Source organism: Coenobita brevimanus, chromosome 20 (assembly GCF_032717465.1).
Source record: "Coenobita brevimanus isolate Jiangsu-jjx chromosome 20, ASM3271746v2, whole genome shotgun sequence".
NCBI classification, from domain to species: Eukaryota; Metazoa; Arthropoda; class Malacostraca; order Decapoda; family Coenobitidae; genus Coenobita; species Coenobita brevimanus.
This window is the reverse complement of record NC_136973.1, coordinates 12,166,170-12,185,933: the sequence shown is the minus strand read 5'-3', so window position 1 is coordinate 12,185,933 and position 19,764 is coordinate 12,166,170. Positions and strand designations below refer to the sequence as shown.

The 19,764-nt window shown below is 41.6% G+C and overlaps 1 non-coding gene across 1 annotated transcript; it reads right to left on the bottom strand.

Moving 5' to 3' along the window:
• Nucleotides 1–11,254: 11,254 nt before the first annotated feature.
• On the bottom strand, nt 11,255–11,373 carry LOC145391996 (5S ribosomal RNA). The gene has a single exon (XR_013895937.1). It is a non-coding gene; the product is annotated as a 5S ribosomal RNA (ribosomal RNA).
• Nucleotides 11,374–19,764: the final 8,391 nt, after the last annotated feature.

The window sequence follows — 19,764 nt, the reverse complement described above, 5'->3', positions numbered from 1 at the left end:
GTTCGGAAGGAGGGCAGGGTTTGCAGAAAGAAGAGTGGAGAGTGGAAGCACATAGATGAGCGGAGAACTGTGAAAACATGTCTAGGGAAAGGGCACGTAAAGAAGTTGGTGCAAGAGGTTAGAAAAAGGAAAAGCGAACGGAGGAAATTGTGGGTTCGGAAAAATCCATGTTACGAGGTCAGAAAGAGTGGAGAAAACGGTTGCGTGAACGTGGACCATAAGGTTTAGAAGGAATGGAAGTGGGAAGGGATGGAAGAGAGAAGGATAGGGAGGCAGAACTGAAGCAATAGAGTGAGAGAGTACAGTGTCAAGGTTAAGAGAAGTGTGACGAGATCTGATGGGGTGTGTTGTGATAGTCAATAGGGGTAGGGTGGAAAAGGAAACAGCAAGAACCGGGAGAAGTAACAATGAAAAAGGGAGCACGTGGGTGGAGAATTGACCAGGAAAAGTGTCTGATTGTTTGGTGAAGTGAAGTGAGGAAAGAGTGTGTGAATGGAAATTGAAACCGTAAGGATGAGAAGGGTGGGCAAAGAAATGGAATGACTGGCGGTGAAGAAATGCTGTGAATGAGGAGAGGAAATGCTAATGATGGGAGGACATAGAAAATGAAATAAGGTAATGTTAAAAAAAGAAAAATGCGCAGATGTGAGAGGATACATTACTTCCTTGTATCTTATGACGTGCTATAAGCTAGATAGTGTGTTGGAGAACAAGAGACGTGGAGGAATGATGTGCGGTATTGTACAGCAGGTGTATTGAGGGGGGACAGAGGGGGGAGGGGATGAGAATGATGGAGTGCAGTGTACGATTTCATGACGGAGGTGGGGGAGGAAAGAAGGCAAAAAAGGGGAAAAAAAAAAAAATGCAGACCAACTCTTATATAAGGGACCAAAAGAGGGTATGAGAGTGGTAAAGAAAGTACGGAAAATGTTGTCAAGGTTTTTATCGATTCGACATGACGGTGGGAGAAGTGGAAAAGATTGGATGAGGAGGAAGATGGAGGGTTGGAAGATGAGGAACACGAAGGCTTACGTTGATGCCTATCAACTGCGCGAAGACCTTAAGAGAAGGATATTTTTACTGATCCTAGGCTTTCCTGTGAATACCTACGAAATCCCTTGAATATGTATAAAAACCACGACCAAAACTGCTGGATAAACAAGGACCATGGGAAAATAAACGTTGCCATACAGTCTGACTGGCCCGAGACGGAATAGCAATAGAACTCAACATCATAAACCAAAGAGAAGTATATGAACAAAGTGCTGAAGTAATCCTGAATGAGTTGTGCTGGACACTTCAAAGTCGTTTTGTAATTGTGATCGGGAAGAGTAAATTAGATATAAAGTTCATTCAGCAGGGGATATTGAAGCCAGTAGTCAGTATAGGATGAGAAAGGAGCAGAAATTGTGTGTGTGTGTGTGTGTGTGTGTGTGTGTGTGTTAAAAAGAAACAGAAAAATAACAGCCATGCAAGGACAAATAAATGCAAAAGAAGGCGAGGTACGAGAATGAAACAAAGTGACGGTGAAGGGTAAGAAGAAGGGTAAACCGACTAGCTAAAGTTTATGAGGGGAGAGAGAATGAAAAGCTTCAGCAAGAGGTCAGAGACAAAATAGGGGAAGTATAGTGGGTGGATGTGAAGTGATGGAGCATTGCAAGGCATGGAATGTGAAGTGGGGTATACGTAGCTAGAAAGGTATAATGAAGTGTATATAGTGTGGTATGGATGGGTTGTTGCATGGTTTGGATGTGAGGTAGTGTTTGTAGTAAGGTGTAGTGTTTTATGTAAGGTGTGGAATGAGGTGTATATTATGATGTGGTAGGGGTGTTGTGTGGCGTGAAGGGCGATGGTGAAGTTTACATGACTTGAGATAATTAATGTCGGGTGTAACATGGGGTGTTAATGAGCGGTGTACACGGTGTGGAAGGTGTACTATATAATGTGTGATTTGAACTGGGGTAGATGATATTTGATGTCGTGTCATACTGTGTTCTGGGTGGAATCTGAAAGTAGAGTATGCATGATTTGGTAAAGTGAAAGTATGAGTGTGGTGTAGGATGCAGAAGTGTAAGGTATGAGGACGAGATGAATTCATACTTTGAGAGCGGTCCAGTACAGTACTGAAGAGTAAAGTGAATGGTTTGGGAAGTAGAAGGCGGTATATATTATAGGAACGAGAGACTTGGGTAAATATGACAGATCATGTGGAATTCCTATAATCGGTACCAATGTGAGACATGTGACATGCAATTGAGGTAATCTAAGCCACTCATAAACTGCTGCAAATGGTGTGAGACATGGTATTTAAAACATTAATTAATGTGCAAGGTTTGGCCAGACAGGTTTCTTATTGTGATTTGTACCGCATATTCATGCAGGATAGAGAGAGAGAGAGAGAGAGAGAGAGAGAGAGAGAGAGAGAGAGAGAGAGAGAGAGAGAGAGAGAGAGAGATGAAATATAATGGACTGAAAACTAACGAAAATAGTTTAAAGGTTAGGAAGAAGAGTTGGCTGGAAACTGTACATGATTTAAGGTTAAGGGTGCTTCAGAATGGGCTTAGTCAGTCGAGATGAAGGAGGGAAGGACTGGAGACAAGAAGGATGGTGAGAGGATGTACCAATGTAAATGGGAGACAGTGTGAATATTGTGTGGCGGGTGAGGGATATAAAAGAGACAGGGAGTTAAAAAAGTGGTGGACGAAAGAAAAGTATGGCTTTGGAAAAATTCATGTAAGAAAGGAGTCAGAAAGCGTGGAGAGAAGGGGTGCGTGAAACTGGACGATAAGGTTTAGAAGGAAAGGATGATGGGACGGTCTGGGAAAATAACGGATAGGAAAAGGAAGCAAAAGCAATAGCCTGTAGGGGAATGAAAGTAGAGTCAGGCTTACGAGAAGTCTGAAATGATTATGTGATATGGGATGAGGTGTGTGTGTGTGAAAGTGGCTGGGGGGGATGGAAGGAGTGGAAATAGTAAGACCTGGGAAAAAAATGTTGGATGATGGAGGCATACAGGTGGGATGAAAAGGATCAAGACGAGTTCAGGCAATGTGATGAAGAAGAGGTATGAGGAAAGTAGTGGATAATTAGATTGAGGGCGAAGAGAGAGGTGGGCCGGAAAGGGAATTGTTGGAGCTTAGGAGATGATATCAATGGGGAGAGGGAATGAGAATGCGGGAGAACGGAGAGGAAAAAGAAATAAGGAAGTGTGGGAGAAAATAATTACATAGATGTGGGAGAGACGACACATTTACCCAGTGAACCCGAAAGGTTATTTTCCGCTAGATGGTGCGTAGGAGAAGGCTTTAAAAATTAAATAGCAAGTGATGTGGAGTAATGATATGTGGTATAGTACAGGTAGAGTTGTGTTGGTGGTGGTGAGGGTTGTGGATGATGATGTGCAGAGTTGGGTTTCATGGCGGTGCAGCAGTGGAGTGGAATAGTGAGGAAGGAAGGAATGCTGAAAGACGCAAACAATTTTCAATATCAGGGGCAGAATGGGAGTGTGTGTGTAACTGCAAAAAAGAATAAGAAAATGTTGTGAAGCTGGTTATCAGGTTGGAAGAGAGTTATGGGAAAGGGGCAGGAACGTATGAAGAGAATGGTAGAAGATTACATGATGAGGAAGACAAATGTGTATGTTAATGCCTATCAGTTGCTCGAGGGTCATTAAGGAAAACAGTGTTTACAGTGTCCTATCTTCCCCATGAGTAAGAATCGCAGCTACTGACTTTTGATGTAAATCCACAGTTAAACTGTTGGACAGACCGTTGTCCTACAGCATGAGCGGCTCGAGATTGAATGACAACTTAATCAAAATCATTAAACCAAGGAAAAATGAAGGAAAGATGTGCAAAAGAAGTATTAATGAACGACTTGCCATGTAGACTACAATGTCATTCTATGAATATGGAAGGATATATGAATTAAATATAAAATTATTGACGGAGGATTAAAGTCAGTGGGTAGCCTAAGATGACAGAGGAGGAGGAAATGCGTTTGTGGGCTGGGGGAGTTTTGAGTATTGGACAAAAACAAGAGAATGATAGATGAGCATCATGGGATAACAGAGAAAGGAATTTTAAATACTGCGTTGTGAAAGGAAATTTCAGGAATGCAGGGAAAAATAAATTATTAGAATCAGAATGACTGAGTGGTACGTATTCCAAAACAAAGACATAGAAGACAAGTGTGTGTGTGTTCATGGTATGATGCATTACTTGTGCAAGATACACATTATGGTACATCTATCTATCTATCTATCTGTCTATCTATCTGTAGATAAATAGACAGATATGCAAATAAATCACCTAATAATGTATGATTAATAGATTTTCTGATATCCACAAGGAAAAAGGAAATACGAAGTATCCCGAACACTTTCATGAATACAAAATGACAGGTATAATCCAACTTCTTCGCTCTGCTCTCCCCTGAAGATGTGAATACGCGAAAGAGCTCGGGATATTTCGTGTTTCCTTTTTCCTTGTGGAGATTATATATATATATATATATATATATATATATATATATATATATATATATATATATATATATATATATATATATATATATATATATATATATATATACTGTATAATGTGTGTGTGTGTGTGTGTGTGTGTGTGTGTGTGTAATTAATTGCCTGCATCAAAGAAAGAGCCTACGAGAGTATGAAGGAATAAGGGATGGGAAGGTAGATTAAAGAGTTTGTGCGAGCGGAGTAAGGATAATTTTCCAATAAAATCATTCACCTGGTGGCAGGATAAAATGTTAGATGAGGGTGTAGAGAGCAGGAGACTGGGAAAAGTTTGGTTTACGGAGCATCCTATAGTTTGATGTGTTTGAATTATGAAGAATGGAGACATTTGATGGGGTGTGATTTGTGGTGCGGAAGTGTAGTACGTGTGTTGTGGAAGTGGCTGCTCAGTACATAATGTTAAAATATGGCACTAGTACTTAAATATATTATATGATGGAGAGAGAGAGAGAGAGAGAGAGAGAGAGAGAGAGAGAGAGAGAGAGAGAGAGAGAGAGAGAGAGAGAGAGAGACTCAAAATAAAATGCTCTTGCGTGAGGGTTCGAGAGCCAAAGAATGTGATGAAGGTGAAGGGGACGCGAAATTATAGGACTGCAGAATTAGGGTGTATGGCCTTGTGGCAGCGCTTATGGAGAAAGGGAAGAACAGGGTCATAAAAATGTAGATAAATCGAAATATCAAGGAAAAATACGTAAGAGACCATGGTCTTCTCGGTGTTTCCTGGCAAAGCTGTCCAACTCCCCATACAACTGTTTGGTTGATATTTTTGCTGGAGGTATAATGCCGCAATTCATCATATAATTCCACTGCATTTAGCCATTAGTGTCGCTAGAAACGTCACATCAATTTCGAGGCATGATTCAGTGGGAGTAAACATTATAAACAGCATTATATTGGAAGAGTGACTGAATGAATTAATCCCTTCAGCCAATGGATTATTATTTTGAAAAATCAGTTTATCGCCAGGCAATTTTATTAAACATAAGATGAGCCTCTAGTGATAAAGTCGCTAAAGAAACCTATACTGAAACTCTCTAACTTGGATCGTTTCTCCTTGGGTGAATAAAGTCCTCTGAATGGAAACAATATCATTGGATTTTAGGGAGTTAAGTTATGAAAATGTGTGTGTGTGTGTGTGTGTGTGTGTGTGTGTGTGTGTGTGTGTGTGTGTGTAATACAAAGTACGTAACAGTGATAGAGGGGTAAACGATTATGAAGCAATAAGAAGCGGGGGAAAACTCTGAAACAAAGTGCAGGTGAGGGAGGAGAAGAAGCATTAAGTAGTTAGACAAAGTATTGTGCAGACAGCGTATGAAAAGGGCCAAGCAAACTCTCAGGTACTGTACATAAGAAGGCAAATGTAGTAGGAGAGAGTGTGTGTAAGCATGTACTGGGATGCAAGGTGGAGCATACATGGTGTGGAAGGTTAAGTGAAATATGTATGGTGTGGTATGGATGCTGTATTGCATGGTTGGGGTTGCTCGGTAGGGTATGCAATTGTATGGTGTGGAATGGGGTCTATACAATTATATGACATTGTTACTGTACGGCGTGAAATGTGATGGTGAGGTGTAAATTATTTAACATATTTAGAGTAGCGTGTAGATTGTGAAGGTGTACGCGTGGTTGTGGAAGGTGTATAATGTATATGCAGCAGTGTATGGAAACCGGACCACCCAGTTCCAGACCTCCATAAGGGAAGTCATGGTGGCTGGTGGCAAGTGGATCTTAGAACTGTGAATTAACTGACCAAACACCATACAGATATATCAATGTGTGTTCTAGATTGGTTTACATAATATCATATGAAGGAGTGTCGTTTGTTATCGTGTTGAATGTGAAGGTGGGGTATTTTTTATTCCTTGGATAGAACTTATGGTGTATGATGTGGAATTATAACAGACGAAGGGGAGGTGGTAAATATATAATATTGGAGCGGTGAAGTATTGTGTGCAATTATCAAGTTGAGTAGATACAGTGTGGAAGTGGACATTGTATCATGAAGGATATAAAATGGTATTTGTTTGTTTTATTGCAAAGACTGTGGTAAATATGAGAGATGATGTGGAATTACATTAATGAGTCCCAGTTGAGAGAGGTCATACGTAGAATATATAATCTGAACTGTAATGCGAAATGTGGTGTGAAGCACACCATATGTTAATTGTAAAACAATGTCCAAGCTTTGCAGAGACTGTATTCTTAAACTTCTGGAATATTAGTGTTGGAATGGTGTCAGAGAGAGAGAGAGAGAGAGAGAGAGAGAGAGAGAGAGAGAGAGAGAGAGAGAGAGAGAAACATTATGAGTTATTGTTTTTTTTAATAATAACAGAACAGAGGAAGGAAAAACAAATGAATTAAAAAAAGTAATCCATACACCAGATTACTAGTGCCCTCCATTCATTAAAAAAAATCTGTAACAGTTGGACTTGAACAGCTGTAGGTTGATGTTTGCGGGGAAACAACTCCGGGGAAGCGAGTTCCAAGGAGATGCAGTTCGGGGAATAAAAGATTTCTGATAGGCAGAAGTTCTACGATATGGCCGTGTGACATTCCAGTTATGAGCGCTACCAGATGCCCGTGTAGCACGAGGGAAGGCATGGAGAGGTGGTACAATGGAAGCAACTTCGACTGAGCATTTGCCAATGAAGTGTCAATAAAATAATGCAAGGAAGGCAACATTCCTTCTTACCTGTAGGGGAGGTAGTTTATGTGTAATAACAGTGTTATTAATGGTTCCAACAGCTGTGTTCTGAATTTTGCCTTGTTGTTTTGGTGCAACCTCCCCACATCCACTCCACACGGGTGAGCAATATTCCAGCTGAGGGCACACATGACTTATAAACTAAAGCCAACTGCTCTGCAGTGAAGAAGCTACGAACTCTGTGTTTATGTGTATCTAAAATAAGTGTGTGTGTGTGTGTGTGTGTGTGTGTGTATGTGTGTGTGTGTGTGTGTGTGTGTGTGTGTGTGTGTGTGTGTGTGTGTGTGTGTGCGTGTATGTGTGTGTGAATAGGAAAGGTTGTTTGTCAGAGGGTGGAAAATGGAAGTGATGCTAAATTACTGAGAGAGAAATGGATGTGGGAGGAATGGTAAGGAGTAAATACTAATGGACTACAGTAACGAAAGTACTGTAGAGGTTATGAAGAGAAGTTCGCTGAAAGTGTGTGTGCGTGTGTGTGTGTAGGAGTGAATACAGGGCAGGACTGAAAGAAGGAAGAGTGGAGAGAGGCTCCACATGGATGAGGAGCTAACAGTGTAAAAAATGTGTGGATTCAGAGGGATGCAAATGAAACTGGAGAAGGTTGGGAAAAAATTTTGGATGGAGGAAAGGTATGACTATGGTAAATTCATTGTTAGAGGGTTAGAATTTGTGGGGAAAATGGTTGCGTGAAAGTGGATAGTACGATCTGAAAGAAGGGGGATGAGAAAAGTGCTCGAAGAGGGAAGGAAAGGGAAGGAGACCGGATATAATAAATTGAAAAGGAATGGAAGCAGTATCAAGCCATGAAATGTGAAAAGATGTGTGGTATGGGATAAGGGGTGTGGGTGAAGGTGAACAGGGTTAGGAACGAGTGCGAAATGGTAAGGACTGGGAGAGATAATAGGGGAAAAAGGGGGCACATGGATGGGAAGAAACGATCGGGAAGAGGTCAGGGTGAGTAATGAAGAGGTTATTTGAAGAAGTGTATCCAAGAGTGGATAATTATACAGCTGAGGATGAGTGGGGTGGGTAAGGAAAGGGAACTGCAGGAAGGGAGGAGATTATATGAGTGGGGAAAAGAAATTTGAATGCTGGGATATGTAGCGGCTCTACCCGATTACCTGTGTGGTAGGAGTTGAGTGACGGCTGACAAACATAGGAACTCAGGATGAGAAACTCCTCCACAACATCTTCACAATTTATTGAGATTGTAGGTACAGTACATCCTACCCATTTCGTGTCTAGTTGCCTTCTGGTTGATACTAAGTCACTGAGAAAGGACTTATGGGTGATTACGTGATAGCATGTGATAAGCACGTTTTGCTGAGCTTGCATTTTTTTTTTATGTGTCCGACTCCATGCATAGGCTTCACAGCCTGCTCCCAAGGCTCAATAGTCCTCCTACAAACCATACACCGCTACATTTCACCATTTCTGGCTAACATTCACCGTCCATATAGAATACATGCTAGGGCTGTCTCATACGGGACTGGTGTATTGGTATTAGCAGGGGTATTTTTACATGTCGGAGGGTCTTCTGGTAGATCAGTAAAGTCTGATTTTATGAACTTCAAATCTTTAAACTATTCCCTGCCCCAGCGGAGATTTGAACCTGAATCCGGCAGGACTGCAGGCTGTCAGGACTCCACATTATAATACAACTCATAGATAGATAGATGGATAGATAGATAGATAGATAGATAGATAGATAAAAGCACCAGTCAGGGTGTGGGAATGGGAAGTGTATCAGCGAGAATCGACCAAAGGAAATGAGTTCAGCAAGACTTAATCAACAGTATGCCAGTGGGCACCGGAAGCACTACATACACACAGACATACAGGGTTCTAGAATCTTGTATGTCTGTGTGTATGTAGTGCTTCCGGTGCCCACTGGCATACTGCTGATTAAGTCTTGCTGAACTCATTTCCTTTGGTCGATTCTCGCTGACACACTTCCCATTCTCACACCCTGGCTGGTGCTTTTATTTATCTATCTATCTATGAATTGCATTATTATAATATGGAGTCCTGACAAGGCCACCTCTCTACCGCTTGAGCCACAGGCTCTCAGCAGTTATGCTGCACATTCGTGGAACTATATCATGCAATAGCTATACATCTAAGCGTATACATCATCTTACAACTAGTTATAGACAACAGCTGCACACTTATACAAGTAACAATTCTTCCATGGGTACACAAGATGTCTCCTGACATGTTATAGAAGCCGAGAATTTTAAAATAATTAAAAAACAAAAATAATATTAATATTATAATTTGATAACAGGTATGATAGTATGAATAGTAGGTGGCCACTGTACTAAAAACAAGAGTACAAGCACTTCCGACCCTTCAAGCCGTGGTGTGCTTGCTCCTGCGGCGGGCCTTCGGGCTTCACCGTCATACCTTGGCATGGAGTACAGCTCCGTTCAGAAGTTCGTACTACACCCAGCGTGGAAGGCGCTAGTCTCTCCCCCTCCTTCCCGGACGACAGGTTACAGCTTCGGACCTCCCACGAGCAACCAGACTTTGGCTAGTATCAAAGCAGTGTCATTCGCTCACCGACTGTTAAATGAAATGAGAATTTTATTTTCATACTCACAGATATCAGTCAATCTTACTGCTGATTAAATGATGAAAGTATGTTCATAGTCGCCCGCCTTAAAAAAATAATAAAATAACAGCAGAAAAGCACATAACAGAATATTAGAAGGTCGGCTATGAATCAATATGATTATGCGAGTTAGTGAGTTATCGCATGTCTTAATCCCCAGACACGGGCAGTTTTTCAACTAACCATCTTAGCTCAGTATTTACGAACAGTTCTACCGTTTCAAGGAAAATCTAAGCAGCCAAAAATAATGTGTATGCAGCCAAGATATTCAAACATTTACGAAGTATCTGAACAGCTAAAATTCATGTTCATACTCAAAAGTAGATGAAGACGATTGGTGGAGTCTAAGGAATAATGGAAATCATATGTTTTAAGATGAAGTAGCTAACATGATGTTTCCTCTACGTAACCGTCGGTCTCTCTCTCTCTCTCTCTCTCTCTCTCTCTCTCTCTGTGGGGTGTGGGAGGGGGTGTTCCACCGAGGTGTTTTGACTATCCTCTGCTTAAAGGTGAAATCAGCACCATCACGTGCCCCACCAAGTTGACATAAATCGGCGAAACGAGAAATTAGTGCTCAGAGGTCAAATTTTTCGCGCTACGTGATGATGGCTTTTCCATCAGGGCAACAGCGCATCAACTTGACCTCACTACAAAAACTGTGATGAAGTGGATAAAGAGATGGGAGGAGAGTGCCAACCTTCACGACCAACGTAAGTCATAAGTCTTTTGTATTACTGTAATGTTATGCTAATAATGAATAATTGTGAACAATAGCTCCCCGTTATATTCCAGTGCTAATAGAAACTAAAACTAGTTTTCGGCCCCTGTGGAAGATGTCAGTGAAAACAGCTTTATACAGTGGAGTGGCTTAGTAAAGGGATGGGAGCGGGGTTGCAACCTTCTCGAGCATCAGCTATTGGGAGAGTGGCAAATTACATTCTGAGTATTATAGTCAACGTTCCCATTTTACTTTTTGACGTGGTGTGGGTGACTAATGTAAAGCATGTGCAACAGGCGTAAAAATAGTAATTATTATGCATTATTTTCATGGCCAAATATCCCCTACACTACATCCACAATTATTAGTGGCTGCCAGAGCCAGCGGGCGGGGCCACGCACGGTGGCCGATGTTCACCTCGCCTCTTCTGTTGCTTTTCTCACGTTCACACACCTCACATCCGAATATTCATTATGCCTAGTAAAGTCGTGATTTACATGCAACATATAATGTTCCGTGATACTTTCCCAGCCAATGTTTGCTGAACCTTGTCTTGATTCATTTTTTCATTCATTGCCAGACGCCATGTATCCCAGACGGGGTGGCCAATGGCTTAGAGTTAATTGTTTTACAGGGAGGGGCACTAATCCTCCACCAACCCCACTTGACACGTAGGGATGCCAACAGCATCTGGTGTTCCCAGGCGGTCACCCATCCAAGTACTAACCAGACCCAACGTTGCTTAACTTCGCTGATCGGACGGGAAGCGGTGTACTCAACGTGGTATGGCCGTTCTTTCACAAAATATCAGACTTCGGTTCAGTGATGCATTGTCCACACAGTGTGTGTGTGGGGGGGGGGGGATGTGGGAGTGGGGGGGGGGAGTGTGGGAGTATAGTGGTGTGGGGGTGTAGGCCTGTGGGTGTGAGGGTATGGGTGAGTGTGGGTGTGTGGGTGTGTGGGTGTGGGTATGGGTGTGGGTTTGTGGGTGTGGGTATGGGTGTGTATATGAATGTATGTGTTTGTGTCTGGGTGTGAGTGTGTTTGGGTGTGGGTGTGTTTGGGTGTGGGTGTGTAATCACTTGAAACTCTTTATATGGGATAAGGACGAAAATTATGGAGTAATGGCACTGGAAATGGGACAGTTTTGGAATGTGTGTGGCGTGTGTAAAGTGGGTTAAATAATGAAGAATAGGAACTGAGAAATTGATGGTGTGAGGAGCCTTATTGATAACATAAACAGTTGGTGTGGTCATGAAGAGAGAATGGAGAAGAATAGGAACTGAAAAATTGTTGGTGTGAGGAGGCTTATTGATAACATATAATGATATACAGTTGGTGTGGTCATGAAGAGAGAATGGATCTTGATAAGGTGGTGAAAAAGTAAAGTCGAGTTTGAAAGTCGGGGGAGGTTTGGATGTTGTAGTTGTTGTAACCCCAGGTTCATCTCGTTGCGATCCCAATGGAAATCAGAAGCTTCTACCCGTCGTTTCCAAAAGTCTTTGGTTGAGGTTATATTGAAAGACTGTGTTGCAATAGTGATGTGCATGTGGTGAATGAATGTGTTGTGGTGTGGGGGGTTGCCTTGCAGTGTGGGCAAAGTAACTGGTTTGTGAGTTGTATTTTGTGTCAGAACCGTAGCAGGAAACAGTGGTGACCACATCGCAGTCTGACTATAGTTTTTTTTTTTTTTTTTTTTTTTAAGACGAAGATGCACTTGACAGGTTGATGATGACTGGCTGAATGCGACATGTCCGAGTAACATAGGTGTATTTCAAATAATTACCAAGTAATGTGACATTACCTGGTAATTATTTGAAATACGAGGATGTTATTCGGACATGTTGGATTCAGCCAATCATCACCAACCTGTCAAGTGCATCTTCGCCCCCCCAAAAAAAATAAGTATAGGTGTGTTCGTGTCTTTCTGGGTAGGGTTGATGAGGAGTGTATGTCTGGTGGTGGTTCACGAAGGATGCTGTTTGACTGAAGGGTTTGGATGGCTGTGGTGGCTAATGGCTGTGTTTATGCACTGTATGTCTGTGATTTGTAGTGTTGGGTGATCTGTGATTTGTATTATTGGGTGGAGAAGGGGGTATGTTGCTGAGATACTCTGTGTAGTGTTGGGCAGTTGTTCGTTTGTTTATTTTTGGATGGCGGTGATGCAACATGAAATTGCAAGGGTGAGATGGGTACTGAGCTACAGCAATTAACTGTCTCACGTATTCATATGATCTTTGGAAATAATTTTGCATCTTGATGAAAGTGATCTATAATAATGATTTTGATGCATACTGTACTTATTCTTTAGGCTTTGTTCGTCTCCTTAACTCTGCTGACTCCCTTCGGCCTCTCTCTCTCTCTCTCTCTCTCTCTCCAGGGATGGCCCGACCTGGAGAGGGGGGTCACCCCCCCCCAGTGTGTGTTCTGAGTTGGTCAAAGAATTACTGAGTTGGTCAAAAATCGAGAAGTCATTTAGCAGGCTTAAGCTTTTAAAAACATAGGCCTATTTGCGAAACCGAACCAAAGAAAAAACGTTACATTATCTGATGGTTCTAGCTTGTGAAAGTGACCTAACTGATCAACTGGATCTTCAAGAAAACTGCAAATTGGTGGAAACTCATGAAAAGAATAAAATTCTAAAAGCCATTATTATTACACAATCTCTATATACAGGTTGTTACTGCTGAATCCTTATTAATCCATTATCCACATTCACTTCAAGTTGACTCAACATTCGTTTTTAACCTTTTTCCTTATTTGACTTACCAAGTGTGATTTGTGTATGTGTTTTTTTTTTTTTTTTTTTTAAGTAGTCAGTTTATCTTGTATCTCTCACTGTATGACTGAAAATCAGTGAACAGTAGTGCAATTTTGAATTAAGTTGTGTCTATATCCACCAGAAATCCAGAATGAAAGTTTGTTTAAATTTGTCACCAGTAAATAAATTACTTTCCAGGAAATACTGTAAGTCTGTTACAATAAAAATTACTTTCTCATAAATTTAGTTTGTTTCCATCTGTTTAGTTGGTCAAACCGTAACGCCAAACGGATCAAATTGGTCAAAATTTTCCTTACCCTCCCCCCAATCACATTCTCCTCGGGCCATTCCTGTCTCTCTCTCTCTCTCTCTCCCTCTACACACACACACACACACACACACACACACACACACACACACACACACACCACTGTTCCTCTGAATTCTCTGCTTGTATCTCTCCCCCATTACGACTGAAACGAGGCACTAGCCTTGCCCCATCCTCTCACCCGCTCTGTGATGCATCTGTTAACTAGTAATCTGCCTTTCTTGTATACGACTAGTTAATTGTTGAAATGTCTTAGGAAGTCTTTTTGCAGTGCATAGTGCCACATTATTTCGAACGCTGTGCGTCCAGGCATCTCAATGAAATGGATATTTGTGTTTACGATTCTTTGGATGGAACTGACAGGGTTTGATTTATGATGGTCACATACAAATCAGTCCTAGTCATTCTAAGAACGAGACTTCAATTCCCATCTCTTGATGTAGCTGTTGTTGTTGTTGTTGTGTAACCCTGGTCTGTCTGGCCAAGCAGAGCCTTGAACCACTGTCAAGCAATCGCCTCTGCAGGGCTGTCCCGTGCAGTGATGCGGCGAAACTAGGATATCCGGCCTTGAGCTGCATTTAGTCTCTCTACGCCACTATCTTTATAGGCAGCAGTTTGTTTAGTACAACTGTTGCCCTTGTAACAATATTTTCATATCATACAATATATTTCAGTACAAGTATACATACTCGTAATGTTTTCCCAAACAAGACTTTCTGCGTTGATTTTTATTAGTGCCATATTTACTAATAGCGAATACTTTTATGTTAGAAAGGACGGGAGCCACTCGAAGAACCACCCAGGCTGTAGATGCTGCTATTGTCGCAGCAGCAGGGGCAACACCTCTTACGATCGCGGTGGCCATAAGGGACAGTCTTCAGTCAGAGGTGTCCACGCTGACTGTCAGGCGAAGGCTGGATGACGCTTGTATACACTATAGAATTCCGGCAATGATGGAAAGCCTGATACAACAACACAGAGAGGGGAGGTTAGCCTTTGCTCAATGCTACTTTCAGAAGAATTTAGACTTTTGGTCGCGAGTCATCTTCATGGATGAGAAGTGTTTCTCCTCCACCTCGCATGGTAGGGTTCACTGCTGGAGAAGAAACAACACCAGGTATATGATATTACCATTTTTATTACTGATAAAATTCCGTACTGTTATTTCCCCCCCCCCCCAAGGCTTCGTCTTCGTTGCAGTCATCTGTTTTCTGTTCACCTCGCTGTTACAATAATTAACCGATATTCAGACTTTCATCTATGGAATAGGTCAATACTGAAGCTGTCTTCCGCAGTCTGCGTATCCCTCCGTCCTTGATTTCCAGTCTTTTAAAGGCAATATGACCAGGCATCTAAAATAATCATGATCCCTTGTTTTGGTCTTATTCTGTTCATATTGTCCTGGAAAAAGATATGAGTCCCTCTACTCTTTGCCTCTAGTTTCTTTGTATAAAGACATTAGTGCCGAGAAAAACTGTGATCAGTTCCAAATAATATAAGGTTAAGGGGGCATGTCATCAACTAGTATTCTGTCTAATGGCTGCAACAATACAAAAAATAAATAAAGAAAATATATATTTCGCATGCAGATGCGAGAGGGTCGACATTTGTGAGGAGGCACGATCGGGTCACGTTATCTGTAACATCTAGGGATACCAGACTCTACAGTACATGGCCTGGGTGACATGTTCAGCATCGAGGGGCGTTTTACTGCTGACCAGTGTGTCCATATTCTGGAGGAACGTTCTCTGCCATCTTTACGTGCAAAGGGTTTCCCGTTCCAAGAGGACCTGTAATTTCCATGCATGACCGGTGCACCATCCACACCGCACGAGTAGTACGGCAGTGGTTTCAGAGACAGGACATACTTCACCTCTCAGACTGGTCAGCCAAAGAGGCCAATCTAAATGTAACAGACATGTTTGGGCTGACATGATTAATACCTGGCAGCCAGGAGACGAGAGGAGAAGAAATGATCTCCTCGACCACGTAAACGCCCAACAGGAACTTTACCGGCGCAAACACGACTTCATCCGTGGCCTTGTAAGCTCCATGCCTGATAGGTTGCAAGCAGTGATTGAGAAATAGGGAGGCTGGACCAGATATTGATGTGAAAGGTTAGGCAACAGTTATCATTATATTAAGGATATGTATGCATATTATAGAGATAGATAGATAGATAGATAGATAGAGAGAGAGAGAGAGAGAGATAAACAGATAGATAGATAGATACTGTAGATAGATAGATTGATAGATATAATAGATACAATAGATAGATATAACATACAATAGACATATATTATAGATAGATAGATAGATATAATAAAGATATAGATATGATATAGATAATTAGATATGGTATAGACACATATAATATAGATAGGTATAGATATAAAATAAATATATATATATATATACATATATATATATATATATATATATATATATATATATATATATATATATATATATATATATATTGTTGACTAAAAAATAGAAATAAAAATAAAATTGTCTATTTTTTGTCTGAAAACTTCCGTATAATTATGCTTATATATTATCCTCCTATTAGGTGCAAGATTACTCACACGTAATAAATATAATGTGTTCCTTGGCCTTCCCACACAAACAGGACGGATGAAGTAAACTATTGCAATGTCTTTTCCTCCACAATTATGCGATTTGTTAATGCGTCGGTGGTGGTGGACGGTGGTCGCGGCGGCGGCGGCGATGGTGGATTGTGGGTGTTGGTGGGTGGCGGCGATGGTGGTAGGCGGTGGCGGTGGCGGCGTTGGTGGTGGTGGGTGGCAAGTGGCGGAGATTGTGGTGGTGGTGGCTGTTGTTGTTATTGTTGTTGTTCTTATGAGTTTGTGTTTGTCTGTGTGTTTGTGTGTGCGTGTGTTTGTGTGTGTGTGTTTGTTTGTGCGTGTATGTGTGTGTGTGTGTGTGTGTGTGTGTGTGTGTGTGTGTGTGTGTGTGTGTGTGTGTGTGTGTGTGTGTGTGTGTGTGTGTGTGTGTGTGTTTCAGTGGGATAATAGTCAGCTCACAAATCACTTATTGATTCATATCAGAGTTCTTCATTTCCCTCTATTTGTGTATTGTAACTTGTTATTTGTATACATATTTTCATCACAACCGCATAACGTCCACGTATTTCCTTCATTAATATGTAATAATACTTGCCAATATCTGTATAAATATCCGTTTCATCTCAAATTTCGCATTCGTCGTGTGAGTGATACTGTTCCGGTATTTGCTGCTCTGTCTGGGGTGGCGAGAGGTTCGGGGTATTAACATGTCGTCCAGAAAGAGCGGACCGAGGCTTGTGCCTTCCAATTTGGGTGTAGTACGAACTTCTGAACGGAGCTGTACATGCTTACCGAGACTGATAAGTCAAAAGCTGCCGCTGTTTCTTTTCCATCTAGTTATGCAATTTAAGAGAAGACATCTCTGCTTCTCTTTTTTCTGTTCAAGTTTTTTGCATTAATCACAAGATAAGAGAAAGGATTGTATGCTTCTGTGTCGAAAGAATAACCTCCGTAATGCGCATGGCACACTCAGATGGCTCTCGGCCATGGAAGGGAGAGGGACACCAAGGATGAGTTGGAGGGATAGAGCATAGAGGTATATGAGAGACGGAGTTGTAACCTGGAGGGAGGGAAGCGAAATAGCAGGGGGCAGGGCTACATGAAGGCGATTTGTCTGTGGCCACCCCTTACGGGATTAAGGCATCTGGCCATAGATAGGTAGATGGATATATTATTAGGGTACTGAAGTCCTATTATATACTGCAACCCTTGTTATCTATGACTAATTTTACTTTATTGTACTGTAATCTCTCGGTTTCCACATCTAATGTAGGCGCACTGTAAACCCCATCAAAAAGAATGGCTTCATTATTTACCATGAAAAGTTCAGCGTCCAATATCCTGTTCTTTCTTTATTGCATCCATGTAATTTTTACTATAAACTGGAACTTCTCTGATTGTATGAAGACGCAACTCTCCAAATACTTTACAATAATGTAGCAACACTTTTGCAAAAAATTGATTGTCATAGGGTTTAACCACGATTTTATAATCATAATTATTTGGGGATTCTCTGCAGTTGCATAAGATATTAACTCATCTTGATTTCAAGTATCGTGTCTTGCATTCATATACATAATATTCTTTGTGGCACTGGATGTAGTAGGACTGTCAAACACTAAAATTAGCTAATTTTAATCATTTAAATCCTCAGCTGAGACGGCAGCACTCCTAAGATCCATCGATATGACGTCCCCTCCTTCCCCAGAAATTCCCTGACTATATGACTGCACCTGGGGCAGGGATAAGTCTAACTGACTCATCTGGTGATGTGACTTCATTTCACTTTCCTTACCATAATTTGCATCAGAAATTGGACTGTTAACCTCTAGGGCACAGCTGACAGCAATGGCTGTAAGAAACCAGGTGTTCGGGAACCCCCAGTTGATGGACATAGCTATTTTGCTCTTCCCACCATGGTTTGAAGAGACCGCAATTTTCTTTTCCTATCAGTGCATAACACAAGCACAGGAGAGGCGGGAGGATGCCATTGGCAGTCTACCCACTGCCGTCTCCAATGCTGCTGCGTTGACCACTCAAGCAAGGAAAAGACTGAGTGAATGTGTGACTGGAAGGGAATCAGAGGTGACAGTGTCATCATCGTCGAGTGGGGAGATGACACTTGAGTATGGAAGTTACTACATGAAGAGAGATGTGCCCCGTCCATCCTCCTGTGCCTCCTCCCATAGCTCTTTGCTGCCACTCGAGATTGACCTTGATGACCCTTCGGAGCTAGAGAACATCCTCTACTCTTCTGATGTCTAGAGAGAGTCCTCTGAGTCGATGGATTCTGAGGACGAGGATCAGTTAGCCAGAAATCGCGTGCAGCACAAACCCTGCATTATGGTCACCAAGTCTCCTTCACAGAACCCCTGCTTCACCAATGTCTCATCACCACCCACACCATCCCAGTCTGGTACCTCATAGGGGATTTCACCCCAGCGTGAGTGCTTTTTTCCTTGCAACACTGAGGTGAGGTACCTGGTACTTTTGTGTGGGAAAGTATATATAACGTAAAGTTGTACTTGAAACAGAAAAGTGAAAAAAAAAATTAAGTGTAGAGAATAAGTATGAAAAGAACTGAGACTCATTTAGTGAAGTAAGATTTTAGAAAAATAAATGCAAGATACGAAGATTATTAGAAGATAAGGAAATCTATGTTACACAATGTAAGTATTAGGATGAAATCTATTTATAAATTAGTGCCATTCTTGCATATAAATAGACATTTAGAAAAACATGTGCATGTACGTATGTGGAGAAGGCAAGCAAAGTACTGGGGAGTGAGAGCTGGGCAGCCCTATTCTTCCCAGGCCACCTCGGCCTGCACATACAGCACGCCCTAGCCACATACTCTCCACTCACTGGGACGCAAAGTCACTGTGACCCCATTAGCGACCACTATTCTTCACCTACACATTCCACAATGCATCCACGCAGACACCCGAGGACATGTGCAGTGGAGAGACGAAGGATTGTTGAGTATTTTGGTCTGTAACTGAATGTTCTAGATGGTACATTTGCGGAGGTACGATAGTTTGAAAACACATAATTTTTGAAAATATTCCCCGGTAGAACAAGTGGCATGGTAGATTTAATGCTGGGCTTTATTGGTTAACAGCTATGCCATTAAATTTCTGTCAACCTTTCTCCTGCTAACTAGAAAATGTCTAGCACTATTATCTAGAACCCTACTTAGTTTAGCTTTCCCAGTCCTGTTGACGTGCAGGCCAGCTCTTCTCAAGATGTTCCTATCGTGACTAAAACTTTTCATAATGTCAGTATATACTACACACTCAATACTACAGAGAATTCCTAGCCTAGTATTGACTCCTGTCATTTACTCGTACTGCAGATTTAAGAAACACAGGTTACTAACTTGTTAAGGGCTTTATTGAATTTCCTAATAATGCTTCCCAAATATCTCCTCTGGCCTGCACGGTGCTACATTAGTCGTTCTTACCACACTGACAGCCTGAGTCCTCTGAGGTATTGTTGATCAAGTCTTTCT